The sequence below is a fragment of the Fukomys damarensis genome, unplaced genomic scaffold (genome assembly GCF_012274545.1).
Source record: "Fukomys damarensis isolate Sample0158 unplaced genomic scaffold, DMR_v1.0_HiC HiC_scaffold_38, whole genome shotgun sequence".
Classification (NCBI taxonomy): domain Eukaryota; kingdom Metazoa; phylum Chordata; class Mammalia; order Rodentia; family Bathyergidae; genus Fukomys; species Fukomys damarensis.
Window position 1 is genome coordinate 36,121,522 of NW_022900950.1, and position 14,645 is coordinate 36,136,166.

The following is a 14,645-nucleotide window of genomic DNA, read 5'->3' on the forward strand; positions in this document are numbered from 1 at the left end:
TCTCTGGTGTGAGAAACCAAAAGTAAATAAGGAGCAAAATACATAATACATATTACAAAATAGGAAGAAATGTTCCAATGTGAAGGAGGACAGAGGAAAGAAGGAACAAAAGAAAGAAAAAGAATGGAAGGAAAAAATGGAAAGAAAGTTTCTGAAAATAAGGAGGGGAAGAGGGTTTGAAGGGAATGGGAAAAAAGAATAAAGATATATATCATGTATGGGTACAAATTCCATTATCATTTTGTACATCTAATATGTACCAATAAAATTTTTTATAAAGAACACAGGGATGTAGAATGGAGTAAAAGGTAATAAAGACTAGATGGAATAACAACAACAACTGGGCTGGCAACTTAGCTTAGAGGCACTGTGCTTGCCTTGCAAGTACCAGGTCCTGAGTTCGATCCCCAGTCCCACCAAAAAAATAAAAAAAATCTCAGAATAACAACAACCAAAAGAGATCAAGTAAACATCAACTCAGTTATACTGAGAGACTTCATTACCCCATTAACACAAATAGACATGTAAACCTCAGAAAAACTTGACAAAGAAATACCAGAGTTGAACTACATCTCCAAACATATGGACTTAATAAATAACTACAGAATGTTCTACCCAACATTCTTCTCAGCAGCACATGAAATTTTCCCTCAAATAGGCTATTTACTAGAGCATGATTAAATAAATACAAAAGAATAAAAAATATTCCATTAATATTATTAGACCATTGTGCAATTAAACTAGAAATTGTTGGCAAAAGAAACCACCAAAATTATGCAAACACATGAACATTAAATAATATGTGTTTGAGTAATCAAAGGTCACAGAAGAAATCAAGAAAGATATTAAACAGCTCCTAGATCAAACAATATATCGAAACCTACTTAAAGCTGAGAATGCCCAAATCAGAAACAAAGTGAAAAACAAATAAATAACCTAATGATGTACCTCAAGATTTTAGAAAGTAAGAACAATAAAAATCCAAATCTAGCACCTGAGAGGAAACTATGAAGGTCATAGCAGAAAGTAATGAAATTGAGACTAAAAGAATACAAAGAATCAATTAATTGATCTGTTAGTTCTTCAAAAGAATAAACAAAATAAACCCTTGGCCAATCTTATCAGCAAAAGAAAGAAAAGACTAAAGTTAATGAAATTAGATATAAAAAAGGGGAAATCATAACACATAACCCCAAAAATCCAAAAGAATGTTCATAATGACTTGGAAAACCTATACTTCAATAAACCAGGGAAACCAAAAAATGGTTAAATTCCTAGATTTATGCAACTTTCCAAAAACTGCACCAAGAAAATATAAACAATCTAAATAATAAAAAAGGCAATGAAAGTGAGGCAGTAATAAAAAGTAATAAAAACTATACAAACTAAGAATAGCTTAGGACCCAACGGATTCACCACTGAATTCTATAAAAACATTAGGGAAAAATTAACACTAATACTCCTCAATGACACTAAAAAGGAACGAGTACTGGGAAACTCATTCCTGGAAGCTAGCAATACCTTGATTTCAAAACCAATGACTCAACCAAAAAAGCCACAGTCCAGTCTCTTTAATGAACATAAATGCAAAGATCCCAAAGAAGGTATTGTTAAACAGAATGTGAAAAATCATTAAAAGATCATATATCATGACCAAGGAGACTTCATTCCAGGAATGTAAGGATGGCTCACATATGCAAATCAATAAATGTAATATAACACATAAATAGAATCAAGGATAAAAATCACTTGGTCATTTCAGTAGACACAGAAAAAGCTTTTGACAAAATCCAACATTTGTTCATTATTAAAAATCCTGAAAAAAACAGAAGAACCTTACCTCAATCTGATAAAAGCCATTTATGACAATCCTACTGTCAACATCATATTAAATGGAGAAAAACTGAAAGCTTTTCCTCCAAAATCAAGAAGACAAGGATGTCTATTGTTACCACTTTTGTTCAAGAAGTACTTGAACCTTTAGCCAGAGGAGTTAGTCAAGAGAAAGTAGAAAAGGATATTGTGTAGGAAAGGAAGAAATCAAACTATTCTTATCTGCACATAACATGATCTTTTATAAAAAATTCCACCACGACTCCTATAGCTAATAAATTCAGAAAGGTAGCAGGATGCAAAAATCAACTTACAAAAATCAATTGCATTCTTGAACACTAACAATGAGCCCATTGAAATAGAAATTAGAAGGACAATATGATTCAAAATAGCTTTAAAAAAATTAAATACTGGGCTGGGAATTTAGTTCATTGGTTCCACCACCTGCCTTGTAAGCACAAGGACTCAAGTTCGATCCCCAGTACCACCAAAAATAAATAAATAAATAAATAAATACTTAGGTATTAACCTAACACAGATAGTGAAGACCTCTACAATACAAACTACAGTACTCTAAAAAAGATCAAAGAGGACATCAGAAAATGGAAAGATATACTGTTTCTAGATGACCAGAACCAAAATTGTCAAAAGCCATATTCCAAAAGTGATATATACATTCAATGCAGTTTCAATCAAACTATCAACAGTATTCACCACAGAGCTAGAGAAAACAATCTTAAAATTTAAATGGAACCAGAAAAGACCAAGAATAGAAAAAGTAACCCTAGGCAATAAGAGCAAAGAAGGAAGCATCACAAGCCTGAAATTCAAATTATATTCCAAAGTCACAGTAATAAAAACAGCATGGTACTGGCACAAAAACAGAATAGAGAATGCAGAAACAACTGCAGCCACACTGCATCTTTCATTCTTTGACAAAGCAGTAAAAAAACTTATGGTGAAAGAAAGACAACCTCTTTAACAAATGGTGCTGGCAAAATAGGCTATACACATTTAAAAGATTAAATCTCCATATCTCTCACCATATATGTATTAAACTAATAGGTAAAACTCTTGAAGATACAGGCATTGGTGAGGACTTTATGAACAGAATCTCAATTGCACAGTAACATCAAGGATCAACATGATATCATATCAAATTAAGAAGCTTTTGCACAGCAAACACCAAAAGAATGAAAAGACAACCTACAGAATGGGAAAAAATGTTGTCAGTTATCCCTTGGATAGATCACTAATATTTAAAATGTAAAAAAATATTAAAAGTTAGACCCCCAAAAAGTTTTAAAATGCGGACCTTAAATGAATAGATACTTCTCAGAATAAGTACAAAATGGCCAATAAATACATGAAAAAATACTCAACATCTCTGGCCATTAGTGAAATGCAAATAAAAACACTGGCATTCTACTTTACTCCAGCAAGAATGATCATCATCAAGAAATCAGATAACAAATGCTGGCAAGGCTGCAGGGGAAAAGGAACCCTTCTACATCACTGATGGGAAAGTAAACTAGTACACCACTAATGGAAATCAGTATCGGATTCCTCAAACAATTAAAAGTAAAAATTCTAAATCTTGGCAGCAGCCTCTATGTCCACCAACAGATGAATGGATAAAGAAAATGTGGCATTTATACCCAATGGAATACTACTCTGCCATAAAGTGGGATAAAACTGAATCATTTGTAGAGATACAGATGCACTTTGAGACGATAATTTTAAGTGAAATATATAAGAACATGAGCTTAAATATCACAGTGCAATAAAGTTGAAGAGCAAAATAAAAGACAGTTAACAGGAAGGGAGACAGATATTTTACAAGTGGAAAGGGAACCAAGAGATGGAAAGGAAGGTGAGAAGGAAGGAGAAGGGAATGCAGTAAGAATTAAGATGTGCTACCAACTACTCACAATGAATGTAATCATTACATACTGCAAACATGTATTTATTTATTTTTAAAATAAAAATTTCAAAGTCAACTTCTTGAGTGACAGCAGCAAAGCTGTCAGTTATAAACTCCAAAAGCCTATCCCACAGACACAGTGTATAAATTAGCAATGACTGTCAAAATTAACTTTATCAGAATTCTGAAAAGCAGCCGGGTGTGGTGGCTCACGCCGGTAATCCTAGCACTTGGGAGGCTGAGGCAGGAGGATCGCTATGAGTTCGAGACCAGCCTGGACTACATAGTGAGTTCCAGGTCAGTCTCAACTACATAGTGAGACCCTGTCTCAAAAAAACCAAAAAAAAAAAAAGAATTCTGAAACCCAATCAAGAGTTTACAGCAACCAGGCGAGTGCTTAATCCAAGGGAAAAAAAAAAATAGTCTCAGTGAGCGAGATTTGTGGTGTTTTTAATTTAGCCTGTCTCCTGTTTCAAAGACAGTGTTGGTCCTAAAGACAACAAAGAGCCTCCCCATACAAGTTTCTTGTATGAGAGGTAGCAGAAAGGACTTTATCCTCAAATAACTGTGGTGGCTTTGACGTCTCTCCGGTGGCTTCCCTAGCTAAAGGCCTTGCCTGTATTTTGACTAACTTGAAACATTTGGGCTAAGGCAGCTTTTTGCAAGGCATGGGAAGAAGCGTTTGGTGAACACATTTAAAGGCAAGTGCTTTAACTACTGTAATGGAGGAAAGGTATAAGAATTAGGGTAAAACACGACAAAACACTTAAACAGAAAGGCTGGAAAGTGACATACTTTAGAGAATGAGACCCCTGAAACATGGCCATGATGCCTAATCTAGGTTTGTGCTCAGAAACAACTGGAAAAGATCCTAATCTCTCACTTCTGGCAGTCACCCAAATGCTACACATTCAGGAAGTGAAGACTAGATGAGAAATGTAAACAGCCTTAGTGTGGAATGTGTGCAAAACACACAACAGAACCTACCAGCAAAGCTGGATTTATTGTTGTTGTTCCAGATATTTAAGGAAAACTGATGAATCACTAGCTGCTACTCAGCTAAAGGAACAAAGTCTTCAACTGGCACATAAAACAAAGAATACAGGCCTTACACAATTAGTGCAGAAAAGACATTCAACAATAATTACAACAAACAAAATAACAAACTCTAGTAGGACAGAATCGGATTACAGTTATTTAAGCATCTTATTGAAAATGTATTAATTGTAAATATATTCTTATAAATTGATTTTAACCTCAATGCAACCACTAAGAAAATAATTTTAAGTATGTAGTAAAAGGAAAATAAAGGACTCAGCTGGTTGTGGTGGCACACACCTGTAATCCCAGCATCGGGAGGCTGAGGCAGGAGGATCACCATGAGTTCAAGACCAGCCTGGGCTACATAGTGAGTTCCAGGGCAGTCTCAACTACAAATGGAGACTTTGCCTCAAAAAAAAGACCCAAAATGATACACTGGAAGTTATCTAACATAAAAGAAAGAGAAAGTAAAAGAGGAACTGAGGAACAAAACACTTACATACAGAAAACAGAAGTCAACTCCACATTCCAGTAAAAATCAGAAAATGCACTTTGAAAAACTGTGCATAAATACTTTATCACAGTAACAAAAGATATATAGAAATAAATATAAAAATACATGATCTTTTATAAAGATAATTATGTCTTTATTGAAAGATGTTAAAGTAGACCCCAAAAAGTTTTTAAAAATCAGTACGGTTTTGAATTAGAAGACCAAATAATTTTAAAATGTCACTACTCTCCAAATTTTCCTATAAACTTTAAATAAATTTAGTCAAAATCTTGACAATTTTTTATGAAATTCAACAATTTTAAAATTTATGTAGAAAATCAAATAGCTAAATATGACAAAGCCATTTGTAAAATATAATGAGGTGTATGTATATGTTAGGCCAGAAGGCCAGAAGTTGACTTTTCCTACCATATCAAGCCTTATTAGAAAGCTGTAATACTTGAAACAGCATGGGATCAGGAGCAGAGAAAACAGCAAATGAGATAAAAAGAAAATAAGACTGGGGGAATTCATGTTCTTGAATAGAAGACTTGTACAAATAAAGTCATTAGGGTACTGGAGTAGAACTCCTACAAAAAATGAATGGAATGGAATATAGAGAGGGTCTAGAAATAGACATATATCTGTACAAATCTGATTTCTGAAGAGAAGGAAATGCAGACAAATGGGGAGAAAGTTCTGGTACAACAGTTTATCACACGGAAAGAATTGAAATTGATCCATTTTACACTATACATAAAAATAAAACTGACAGGGGCAGGGATTTATTTAGCTCAGTGGCACCTTGCCTGCTTGGCAAGGACAAGGTCCTGAGTTTGAATCCCAGTAGTGGAGAAACAAACAAACAAATAAACAAACAAAGCACCTGAGAAGGATTGAAGGGTTTATGTTTAAAATTTTTAGAAGAAAAATATGACAATAGATTTTTGTTTCTTTCCTTGGGAAAAGAGTTCTTAAATACATTTTTTAAAAGACATCAATGGAAAAGATTGATACAGTTGTTTACACTAAAAATAAGAACTTTTAATTGAGGGTGGAGCACATACCTATAATCCCAGAACACTGAGACACTGAAATAGTAAGATCGTACAATGAAAAGCCAATCTCAAAAAAAAAAAAAAAAAAAAAAAAAAAAAAAAAACAACTCAGTGGACATTTATTTATTGAATGCTACTTTGAGTGGTACTGTATCCCAGACATTGTAAGATAAGACAGCCAAAAATTTGATAATTTTTTCTTCTGTTCTGTCAGTATTTTCATCAATAAACTGAATAAGAAAAGATATGTTTTAGAATATTTTCAAATGAGAGAAAATAAAAAATAAAAGCTGAAATAAAATGTCAGAATTGCAATCCAAAAGTACTCCAATATATGGAATACACATACAATATACAAAAGTACGTTTGGGGGAAAAAGCGGGGGTGGGGATGTAGCCCAGTGGTGTTGTGCCTGCCTTGCAAGCTCAACATCCTGAGTTTGATCCCTGGTACCACAAGAGGAAAAAACAAGTATATTTGGGCTGGTGCTGCATGCCTATAATCCCAACTGCTGGGGGCTGAAGCAGGAGGATCACAATTTCAAGGCCAGACTGGAAATTTTAGTAAGACCCTGTCTCAAAACAATAAAACAAACTGAGGGTGTGGGGATTTCTGGGAGCAGCGCTCAGTACAAAGCCCTGGGTTCAGTTTCTAGGACAGAGGAACGAAAGAGAAGAGAAGGGGATGGGGACACAGGGAACATTAGCAGGAATTTTTGCTAGAAACATAACAAAGCCTCTAGGCCTAACTGCCACTTTATAAGAAAGGTAGAGGTTAGATAAGGATGTTGATGACACCATGGGGAAAATAATTACATAAATCCAGGAGGTATGATTTTCTATAAACTGGTTTACATAACAAAAATAATATCATATTATGGGCGGCATTAAGAAGAAAAGTGCAGGATTGTTCAGATTAAAAGTGCAGGATTGTGTAGATTAAAAGTGACCAAGAGAGGGATTCTATAGGAACTCTGTACTATCTGCTCAAATTTTCTGTAAACCTAAAACTGTTCTAAGAGATGTAGGCTAAAAATTACAGAGAAAGACCATGTCAGTAATTCAGAGAAAGAAAAGTTAACGCTAAGGAGACTTCTATTTTTATGGTCCTTACTCATTAAATACTGTATACTCAGTAGTACTTCCCATTTTACTGTGCTGATTATTTTTTTTCCATAAAACTACAGATATGCATGAAGAGCAGTTTTGGTTCTTTTTATTTCCTCACATTCAAGGGAAATTTAAAGAACTGAGCCATTTTCTACATTCCCCAAAGGATGAAACTACCAAGAAGGAAATCAGAAAAATAATTCCATTCACAATAACTTCAAAAAAATTAAATACCTAGGAGCCGTAATGGCACATGCCTATAATCTCAACACTTAGAAGACTGAGACAGGAGGATTGCTGCAAGTTCAAAGCCAGCATAGGCTACATGATGAATTCAAGGTCAGTCTGGAATACAGAGCAAGACCCTGCCTCAAAAAAAAGAGCTGGACCTCCCCCATGGCCGTGGCATGCAGGATGAGGAGGACAAGGTTGAGGACAAGGAGGGAAGAGGGAGAGAAAGGTGGGGGAAGAGGGAGAGAAGGAGTGGAGGGAGATACCCAAGAACTGGGAAGTCCAGAAGAAGAGGAGACGTGGGTTCTTCTAAGACAAACAAAAATATTTCTGAACTCTCCCTGCTCAAAAAATATCCTTGCTCCAAATTTATAATCGCTCTAGAAAATAATGCAATACCGTTTTGTCATGAATTCAAGAGTCTGGGAAGAAGTTGGTTGTGCTAAACTCTGGAGTGAATAATTTGGAGCAATGCAATATATATACACAGAAGCTTGCTGTGTGTTTTACCATCTTGAATCAAATCCTTTGGTTTTCCTTTCAGTGTAGTTGCTTCATTTGCAGATCAACGGTATCAGTAGCTGGAAAAGGTTTTCAGCTTTTGCCCAAAGAAGAACATGCAGGTAACTTCTTATGTGAGGGAATGTTACTGACTATAAAAATCTCCAAATCTACTGGCTGCCTTCCTTCTCCTTTCCTAAAAGTCCTGGAAACACAGAACTTCAAATACTCTCTGCTCAAACAACTGAATATTGTGCATGAGTTTCCTGCAGCAGTCGAGTGAGTTACTGTCAAGTATGACCAATCCCTGTGATGCTTTATGCGTATAACACTGATGTAATGAAGTTAGGTCTCATGACAGTTGAAGCCTTTAGGCCCATACTTTTTCCCAACAGCTCAAAAGATTAAGAGTATTCCCCAGAATACAAAGATTCTGAAGAAGCTGATGGCAAAAAGTGAAATTCATGTAACATTTACACTTGATCCCAAAGATTCCTCTGTAATGTCCCTCATGAAAAATCTTCTAAATAAAGTTTTCAAATGAAAAGGAAGGAAGGAGGGCCAAGGATTTAACTCAGTGTGGTTCCACTGCCTGCTCTGCAAGCACAAGGTCCCAAGTTCGATCCCTGGTACCAAAAAAAAGGAAGGAAATAAAAATAGAAAAAGAAGAAGTATGACCATGACTTTTAGGCAGAGATTTGAAGGCGACAGAGAGGAGCCCACGCACACAGGTATTTGAGGAGAGGCTCAAGCACAGAGATACATTATGCAAAAACTCTGAATTAGTCTATGTTGAAATCCAGAATCTTACTTTTAACTTTTTCTTTTTTTTTTTTTTGGTACTGAGGATTGAACTCAGGACGTTGTGCTTGCAAGGCAGATGGCAGCACCACCGATAAATTTCTTAATTATAGGTGGTTAAGTTGATTAATGAGATTTGGGGAACAATTGACTTTGGGCAAGAGAATAATCTGGGGCTTTGGTTCTTATCTCTGTAGGTTTAAATTTTCATTGGCCAATTCAATTATCAGTAAGTAAGGCCATGGTTTGTATTATCCAAAGTCAGGTACAAAAATTTATAATGTCTGCTACCCATCCATTCCTCTAAGGGGAGCACCATGCATTATTTTGTGGATGCTTTGGAGGGCTCTATTCTGGAAGTAATAAAACAATAAAATAAAAAAATAAATATTTATGAATCAACATATGCAGGGAAGTGAAAGACCTCTATAACGAAAATTATAGAAAATTCTGAATAAAGAAAGTAAAGATTACTTTGGAAAACCGAGAGATATCCCTTGCTCTTGGATAAGCAGAATTAATATTGTTAAAATGGCTACGTTGCAAAAGGAAAGGAGACCAAGAGATAGAAAAGGGGAGAGATAAGGAAAAGGAAAGAAGGGGAAAGAAAAAATATGAGAAAAGGAAAAACATGGACACAAAGTCCTTGTAAATAAGGAAGGGTGGAGAGGGTGAAGGGAGGGCAGGGGAATGGGGAAAAAATAAGGACCAAGATAAATCATGTAAAGATACAAGATTCTAATGATGAATATAACTGTGTTGTATACCTAAAATATACCAAAAAACTTAACAAAAAAGAAAAAGAAAAAGGGAGGACAGAGGGAAGGAGAATGAAATAATAAAGAGAATTAAGATGCGTTATGTACATGTACCAACTCCCTATAAAGAATGTAATAATTATGTACTATAAACTAATAAAACATAAAAACTGAGAAGCTTACAAAAAAGGGTAATATAACCGAAGTGAGCTACAGACTCATTGCAATATGTATTTTTAACAAACACACACACACAAACAATTAATGGTGGCAAAGATGGAGAGAGGAGTCTTATTTATTGTTGGTGGGAATGTAAACTTGTACGACCACTATGAAAATCAGTATGAAGATTGTTCAAAAGACTAACCACAGAAATACAATTTGACAAGGATATACTACTCTTCAACACATTTCCAAAAGAATTAAGAACTTCTGCTACTGCTGACATCTACCACTTCGTGCATCTTCCAGGAGTGGAAGAAAGAGGCCCCATCCTGCCCCCAAATACCAGTCACTTCATGAGTCCTGAGATGAAGAAGGTTACAAACTACCATATCCTAGCTGCCTGTGTATGTTGGTTCTACTCAGCACAAGGTACAGAGGTGACAACCAAAAGATGAACCTGAGGATGAGATCAACACCTAGGAAAAGAGTTTCACTCTAGGACTGAAGCATTACCCTATTGAAGAGACGGGGTAAGAGACAGTCTTGGGAGACAGGCTTGGAGAGCATGAGAGCTAGACAGAAATCTTCAAAGATCCCCTGAGAAGCTTAAGCTCAGGCCAGGAAGTTCATGGGGCCTGTACTCTGTGGTGAGAGGGCCATGTTTGGTGAGTGAAAACATTAGAAGGAGTGGATTTGAAAGATATGGCAGTTAGTCTAGTGGTCTTCTTGAGATTTGCACTGTTGCCTATATCCAGCAGAAACTAGCAGTATGATTTATGATAGGTCATTATCCAGTGTATATAAAGTGTATGCACTAAAATCATACACCTGTTTGCTCTGGTTAAGGGAAGTTACATAAATATTAGAATTTGTGAGTCACCAGCTTATATTTGATGCCATGTTATTGCTCACTTTACTACTATAGCCAAGTAACACAGTTGGTGTTGTCAATTGGTTTTCTCTGTATGCCAATATCGAGATTGCCAAGAGGTTCTAAACAATAATGTAGGTCATTCCCAAAGGATGGGGCACTAGGTTAAAAAAGCTGCAAACCCAAGCAAAACAAAGTAAGCAGGAAGCGAACAAACAAAGCATGAGAAGATAAAGTAAAAAAAATTTCCCAAATTTCCAGCTCCAACTCACCCAAAAGCCAATCCAGGAGGTTACTGAGAGGGAGGAAATCAAAAGCTACACAGGAGAAATATTTGCAATGAACTGAAATAATAAAATAGTTCAATAAGGTGCTTGGCAAATTCATAGAAGATATAACTAAACAGATAATGACCCAAATGAAACAAATGATCAGCACATCTAGAGAAGACACTAAAAAAATCTAGTGGAGCTAAAGAAGAGAGGCAAGTCATGAATGCACTCTGTAGAAAAGAATAGGAATCTATAAAAAAGTTCCAAACAGAAATCTAGGAAATTAAAAATATGACTGAAAGTATGGGGAGCAAAAGCAACCAAAGTGAGCAAGTGTCAGATCTAAAAGACATAGTGGAGGTTAGTAATCTATTAATGAAATAAACCATTAAAATGCAAAGGAACATGAAAAATTGATCGAACCACTGACAGATATCTCAAACACTAACATAAGAGTAATTAGAGTTAATAAGAAATTAGAAGTTTTTCCGGTTGCAAGTGGTGGCTTGGCCTGTGTAGGGTGAAATGGAGCTCAAAGCCATGAGCAGATACACCAGCTGTCAACCCAGCTGTCTTCCGCCATCTGACTGTGGAGCTCCTGGCCACTGGCATGTTCTTCACTGCCTGGTTCTTCATCTAAGAGGTCAACGCCACCAAGTACACGCGGGACATCTACAAAGAGTTCCTCATCTCCCTGGTGGCCTCGCTCTTCATGGGCTTTGGCGTCCTCTTCCTTCTGCTCTGGGTTGGCATCTACGTATAAGTGGGTACCCCAGGTGGCTTCACAAAACCCCTGTTTCTGTAAATTAATTGTTTTACTGTTGTAAGAATCTCCCACCTGCTGCTCACAATAAAGGCAGATGTATGCCATCCCCCTACAAAAAGAAAAGAAATTAGAAGCCTGTACAAAGGGCATAAGAAACCTGTTTGTAGAAGTAATAGCAGAACACTTTCCAGATGTGGAAAAAGAATTTAACATACAGATAAGTGAGATACCCTGGATAGCCATGATCAGGGGGGAAAAAAAAGCCATGCCACATAATAAAGTACCAGAAATCCAACACAAGAACAGAATCTTAAAGCTGTTAGAGAAAAGCAATGAAACAGGTATAAAGGAAAATCCATCAGTGTTACAACAGGTTCTCAACAAAGACTTTAAAATATTTGGTATGAAATGCTACAAGCACTTTAAAAAAGCAACTTCCAACATAGATTGATTCTGCAAAATTATCTTTCAAAACTCAAGGGAAAATAAGATATTACCATGATAAAGAGAACCTAAAGAAATTGATGACTACCAAGCCAATATTCCAAAACAGTCTCAAGAACATCTGAGAAAGAAACAATGAAGATATCAATGCCAAAAGATACAATAGAATGAATACATCATGTTGGATTGGCAATTAAGTAGAAGGGGAAGAAATCAAAATACAATGAAAGGATTAATTCAATACTTATCAAATTTAATTATCAATGTGAATGGACTCAATTCACCAATCAAAATACACAGATTATCAAAATGGATCAAGAAACAAAATTCAGTGGTATGCTGTATACAAGAAAAACATCTAACACAAAAAGAAATTCACAGACTAAAAATCAAAGAATAGAAAACAACATTTAATAAAACAAGAATTCCCCCCTCCCCGCAAAAGCAGGAGAAGCTATCCTATTTTCAGACAAAGTGGACTTTAACCTAAAGCTGATGAAAGAGACAAAGAAGAACAATACATATTAGTTAATGAAACTATACAATAGGAAGAGATAATAATTGAAAATATATGTACCAAACCACAGTGGACCCAACTTTTACCTAAAAAAACTAGGGTTAGAGGTCCCATTTGACCCAGTTATTCCTCTACTGGGTATCTCCCCAAAAGAATTAAAAGAATCATACCACAGTGATATATTCACACCCATGTTTATAGCAGCACAGTTTGTAATAGCTAAAGCTTAGAAACAGCCCAAGTGCCCATCAACTGGAGACTGGATAAAGAAAATGTGTGTTTTTTTTTTTTTTTAATGAAATGGAGTACTACTTATCCATAAAGAATGAAGAATTAGAGACATTTATAACTAAGTGGATGCACACTGAGGAATACTCTTAAGTAAAATAAATAGGACACACATGTGTAAATACAAAATAGTTTCTCTAGTATGAGATACTAAAAGTGTAAATAAGGATTAAAATGAGTAATCGCTAATGTGAAATTGGAAGGAAAGGTCCACAGGGGTACAGGAAGTGGGAGGGGAAAGGAAAAGGAATGAAGGGAAAGGAAAATAATATGAGAAAAGAAAAAAAATGGAAAAAAACCCTTTGCAAATAGGGAGGGGTGAGGAGTTGAAGAGAGGGCAGGGAAGGGGGTAAAAATAAGAACCAAGATACATCATGTGAAGGTACAAATTCCCAATGATGAATGTAAATGTACTGTATACCTAAAAAGTACCAACAAAAGAATTTAAGGGGAAAAAATGAGGACATGCAAGAGAAGTGCTTCAGGGTCTTGCTGAGTTACCCAGGCTGGGCTCAAAGACATGATCCTTTTGTCTCAGCCTCTCAGAGTTAAGTATGGGGCTACAGGTTTGGACTATCATGCATAGCATTTGATTCCTCTTTTTTAAATAGCCATATAAACTAAAAAGTCTGCTATTGCAATATCAAAGACTGGAATTATTCAAGAATTAGTCACGATCTTTTGTTAGATACCTTACTTAACCAGTGACATCTGGCTACTCATGAGGTAGGTACCCATCAACCTCCACAAGGAATTTAAGAAGGCACTGGGACTTGGGCATATCACTTAATGGCCCCTGGTCTTTGCCTCGATCTCTAGCACCCCAAAAATGTCCTGCCAAACTGAAATTTCTCATAACATAGTTGGCATTTTCCATCATTCTCAAGGAGATAAAAGTTGTTTTCAAACAAAAATAGCCATTTTTGCATTTTGAGTTCATACTCTTAAGTGAAATAATTAAGACACACATGTAAATACCAAATAGTTTCTCTGCTGTGAAAAACGTAAAGTGTAAATTGTATAACTGTATACAAATTGTATAACTGATAATGTGAAATAGGAAGTAAAGGGTTAAAGGTGTAGGGGAAGTGGGAAGGGTAGGGAAAAGGAAATAAGGGACAAGAAAAATATGAGAAAAGGAAAAAATGGGAACAAAGTCTTTGTAAATAGGGGAGGGTGGAGGGGGTGAAGGGAGGGCAGGGGTATTGGGGAAAAATGAGAACCAAGATCTGTCATGTAAGGGTACAAGATCCCAATGATGAATGTAACTGTGCTGTATACTTAAAAAGTACCAATAAACTCAATAAGATTTTTTAAAAGTTTCAATAAACCAAACATAAACAAAAACTAGATTTTTGAGTGAATAAACACACCTAGACAAAAAAGATAATGGAGGGCCAGGGAGGGCAGTGGGACCTCTGCCTGCCTTGAAAGGGCAAAGTCCTGAGTTCAATCCCCAGTGAAGAAGAAGAAGAGGAGGAGGAGGAGGAGGAGGAGGAAGGGGAGGAAGAGGAAGAACATAGGAAGAAGAAGAGGAGGAGGAGGAAGAGGATACTGGCAAGGAGAATTCAGA

General features: G+C 36.0%; 1 protein-coding gene and 2 pseudogenes across 1 annotated transcript in view; 2 read left to right on the forward strand and 1 right to left on the reverse strand.

Moving 5' to 3' along the window:
* The window catches only part of N4bp2l2 (NEDD4 binding protein 2 like 2), a 142,475-nt gene that overhangs the window by 47,071 nt on the left and 80,759 nt on the right, over positions 1–14,645 (reverse strand).
* Positions 8,028–8,734, forward strand: LOC104862174 (annotated as a pseudogene).
* On the forward strand, positions 11,583–11,820 carry LOC104862151 (annotated as a pseudogene).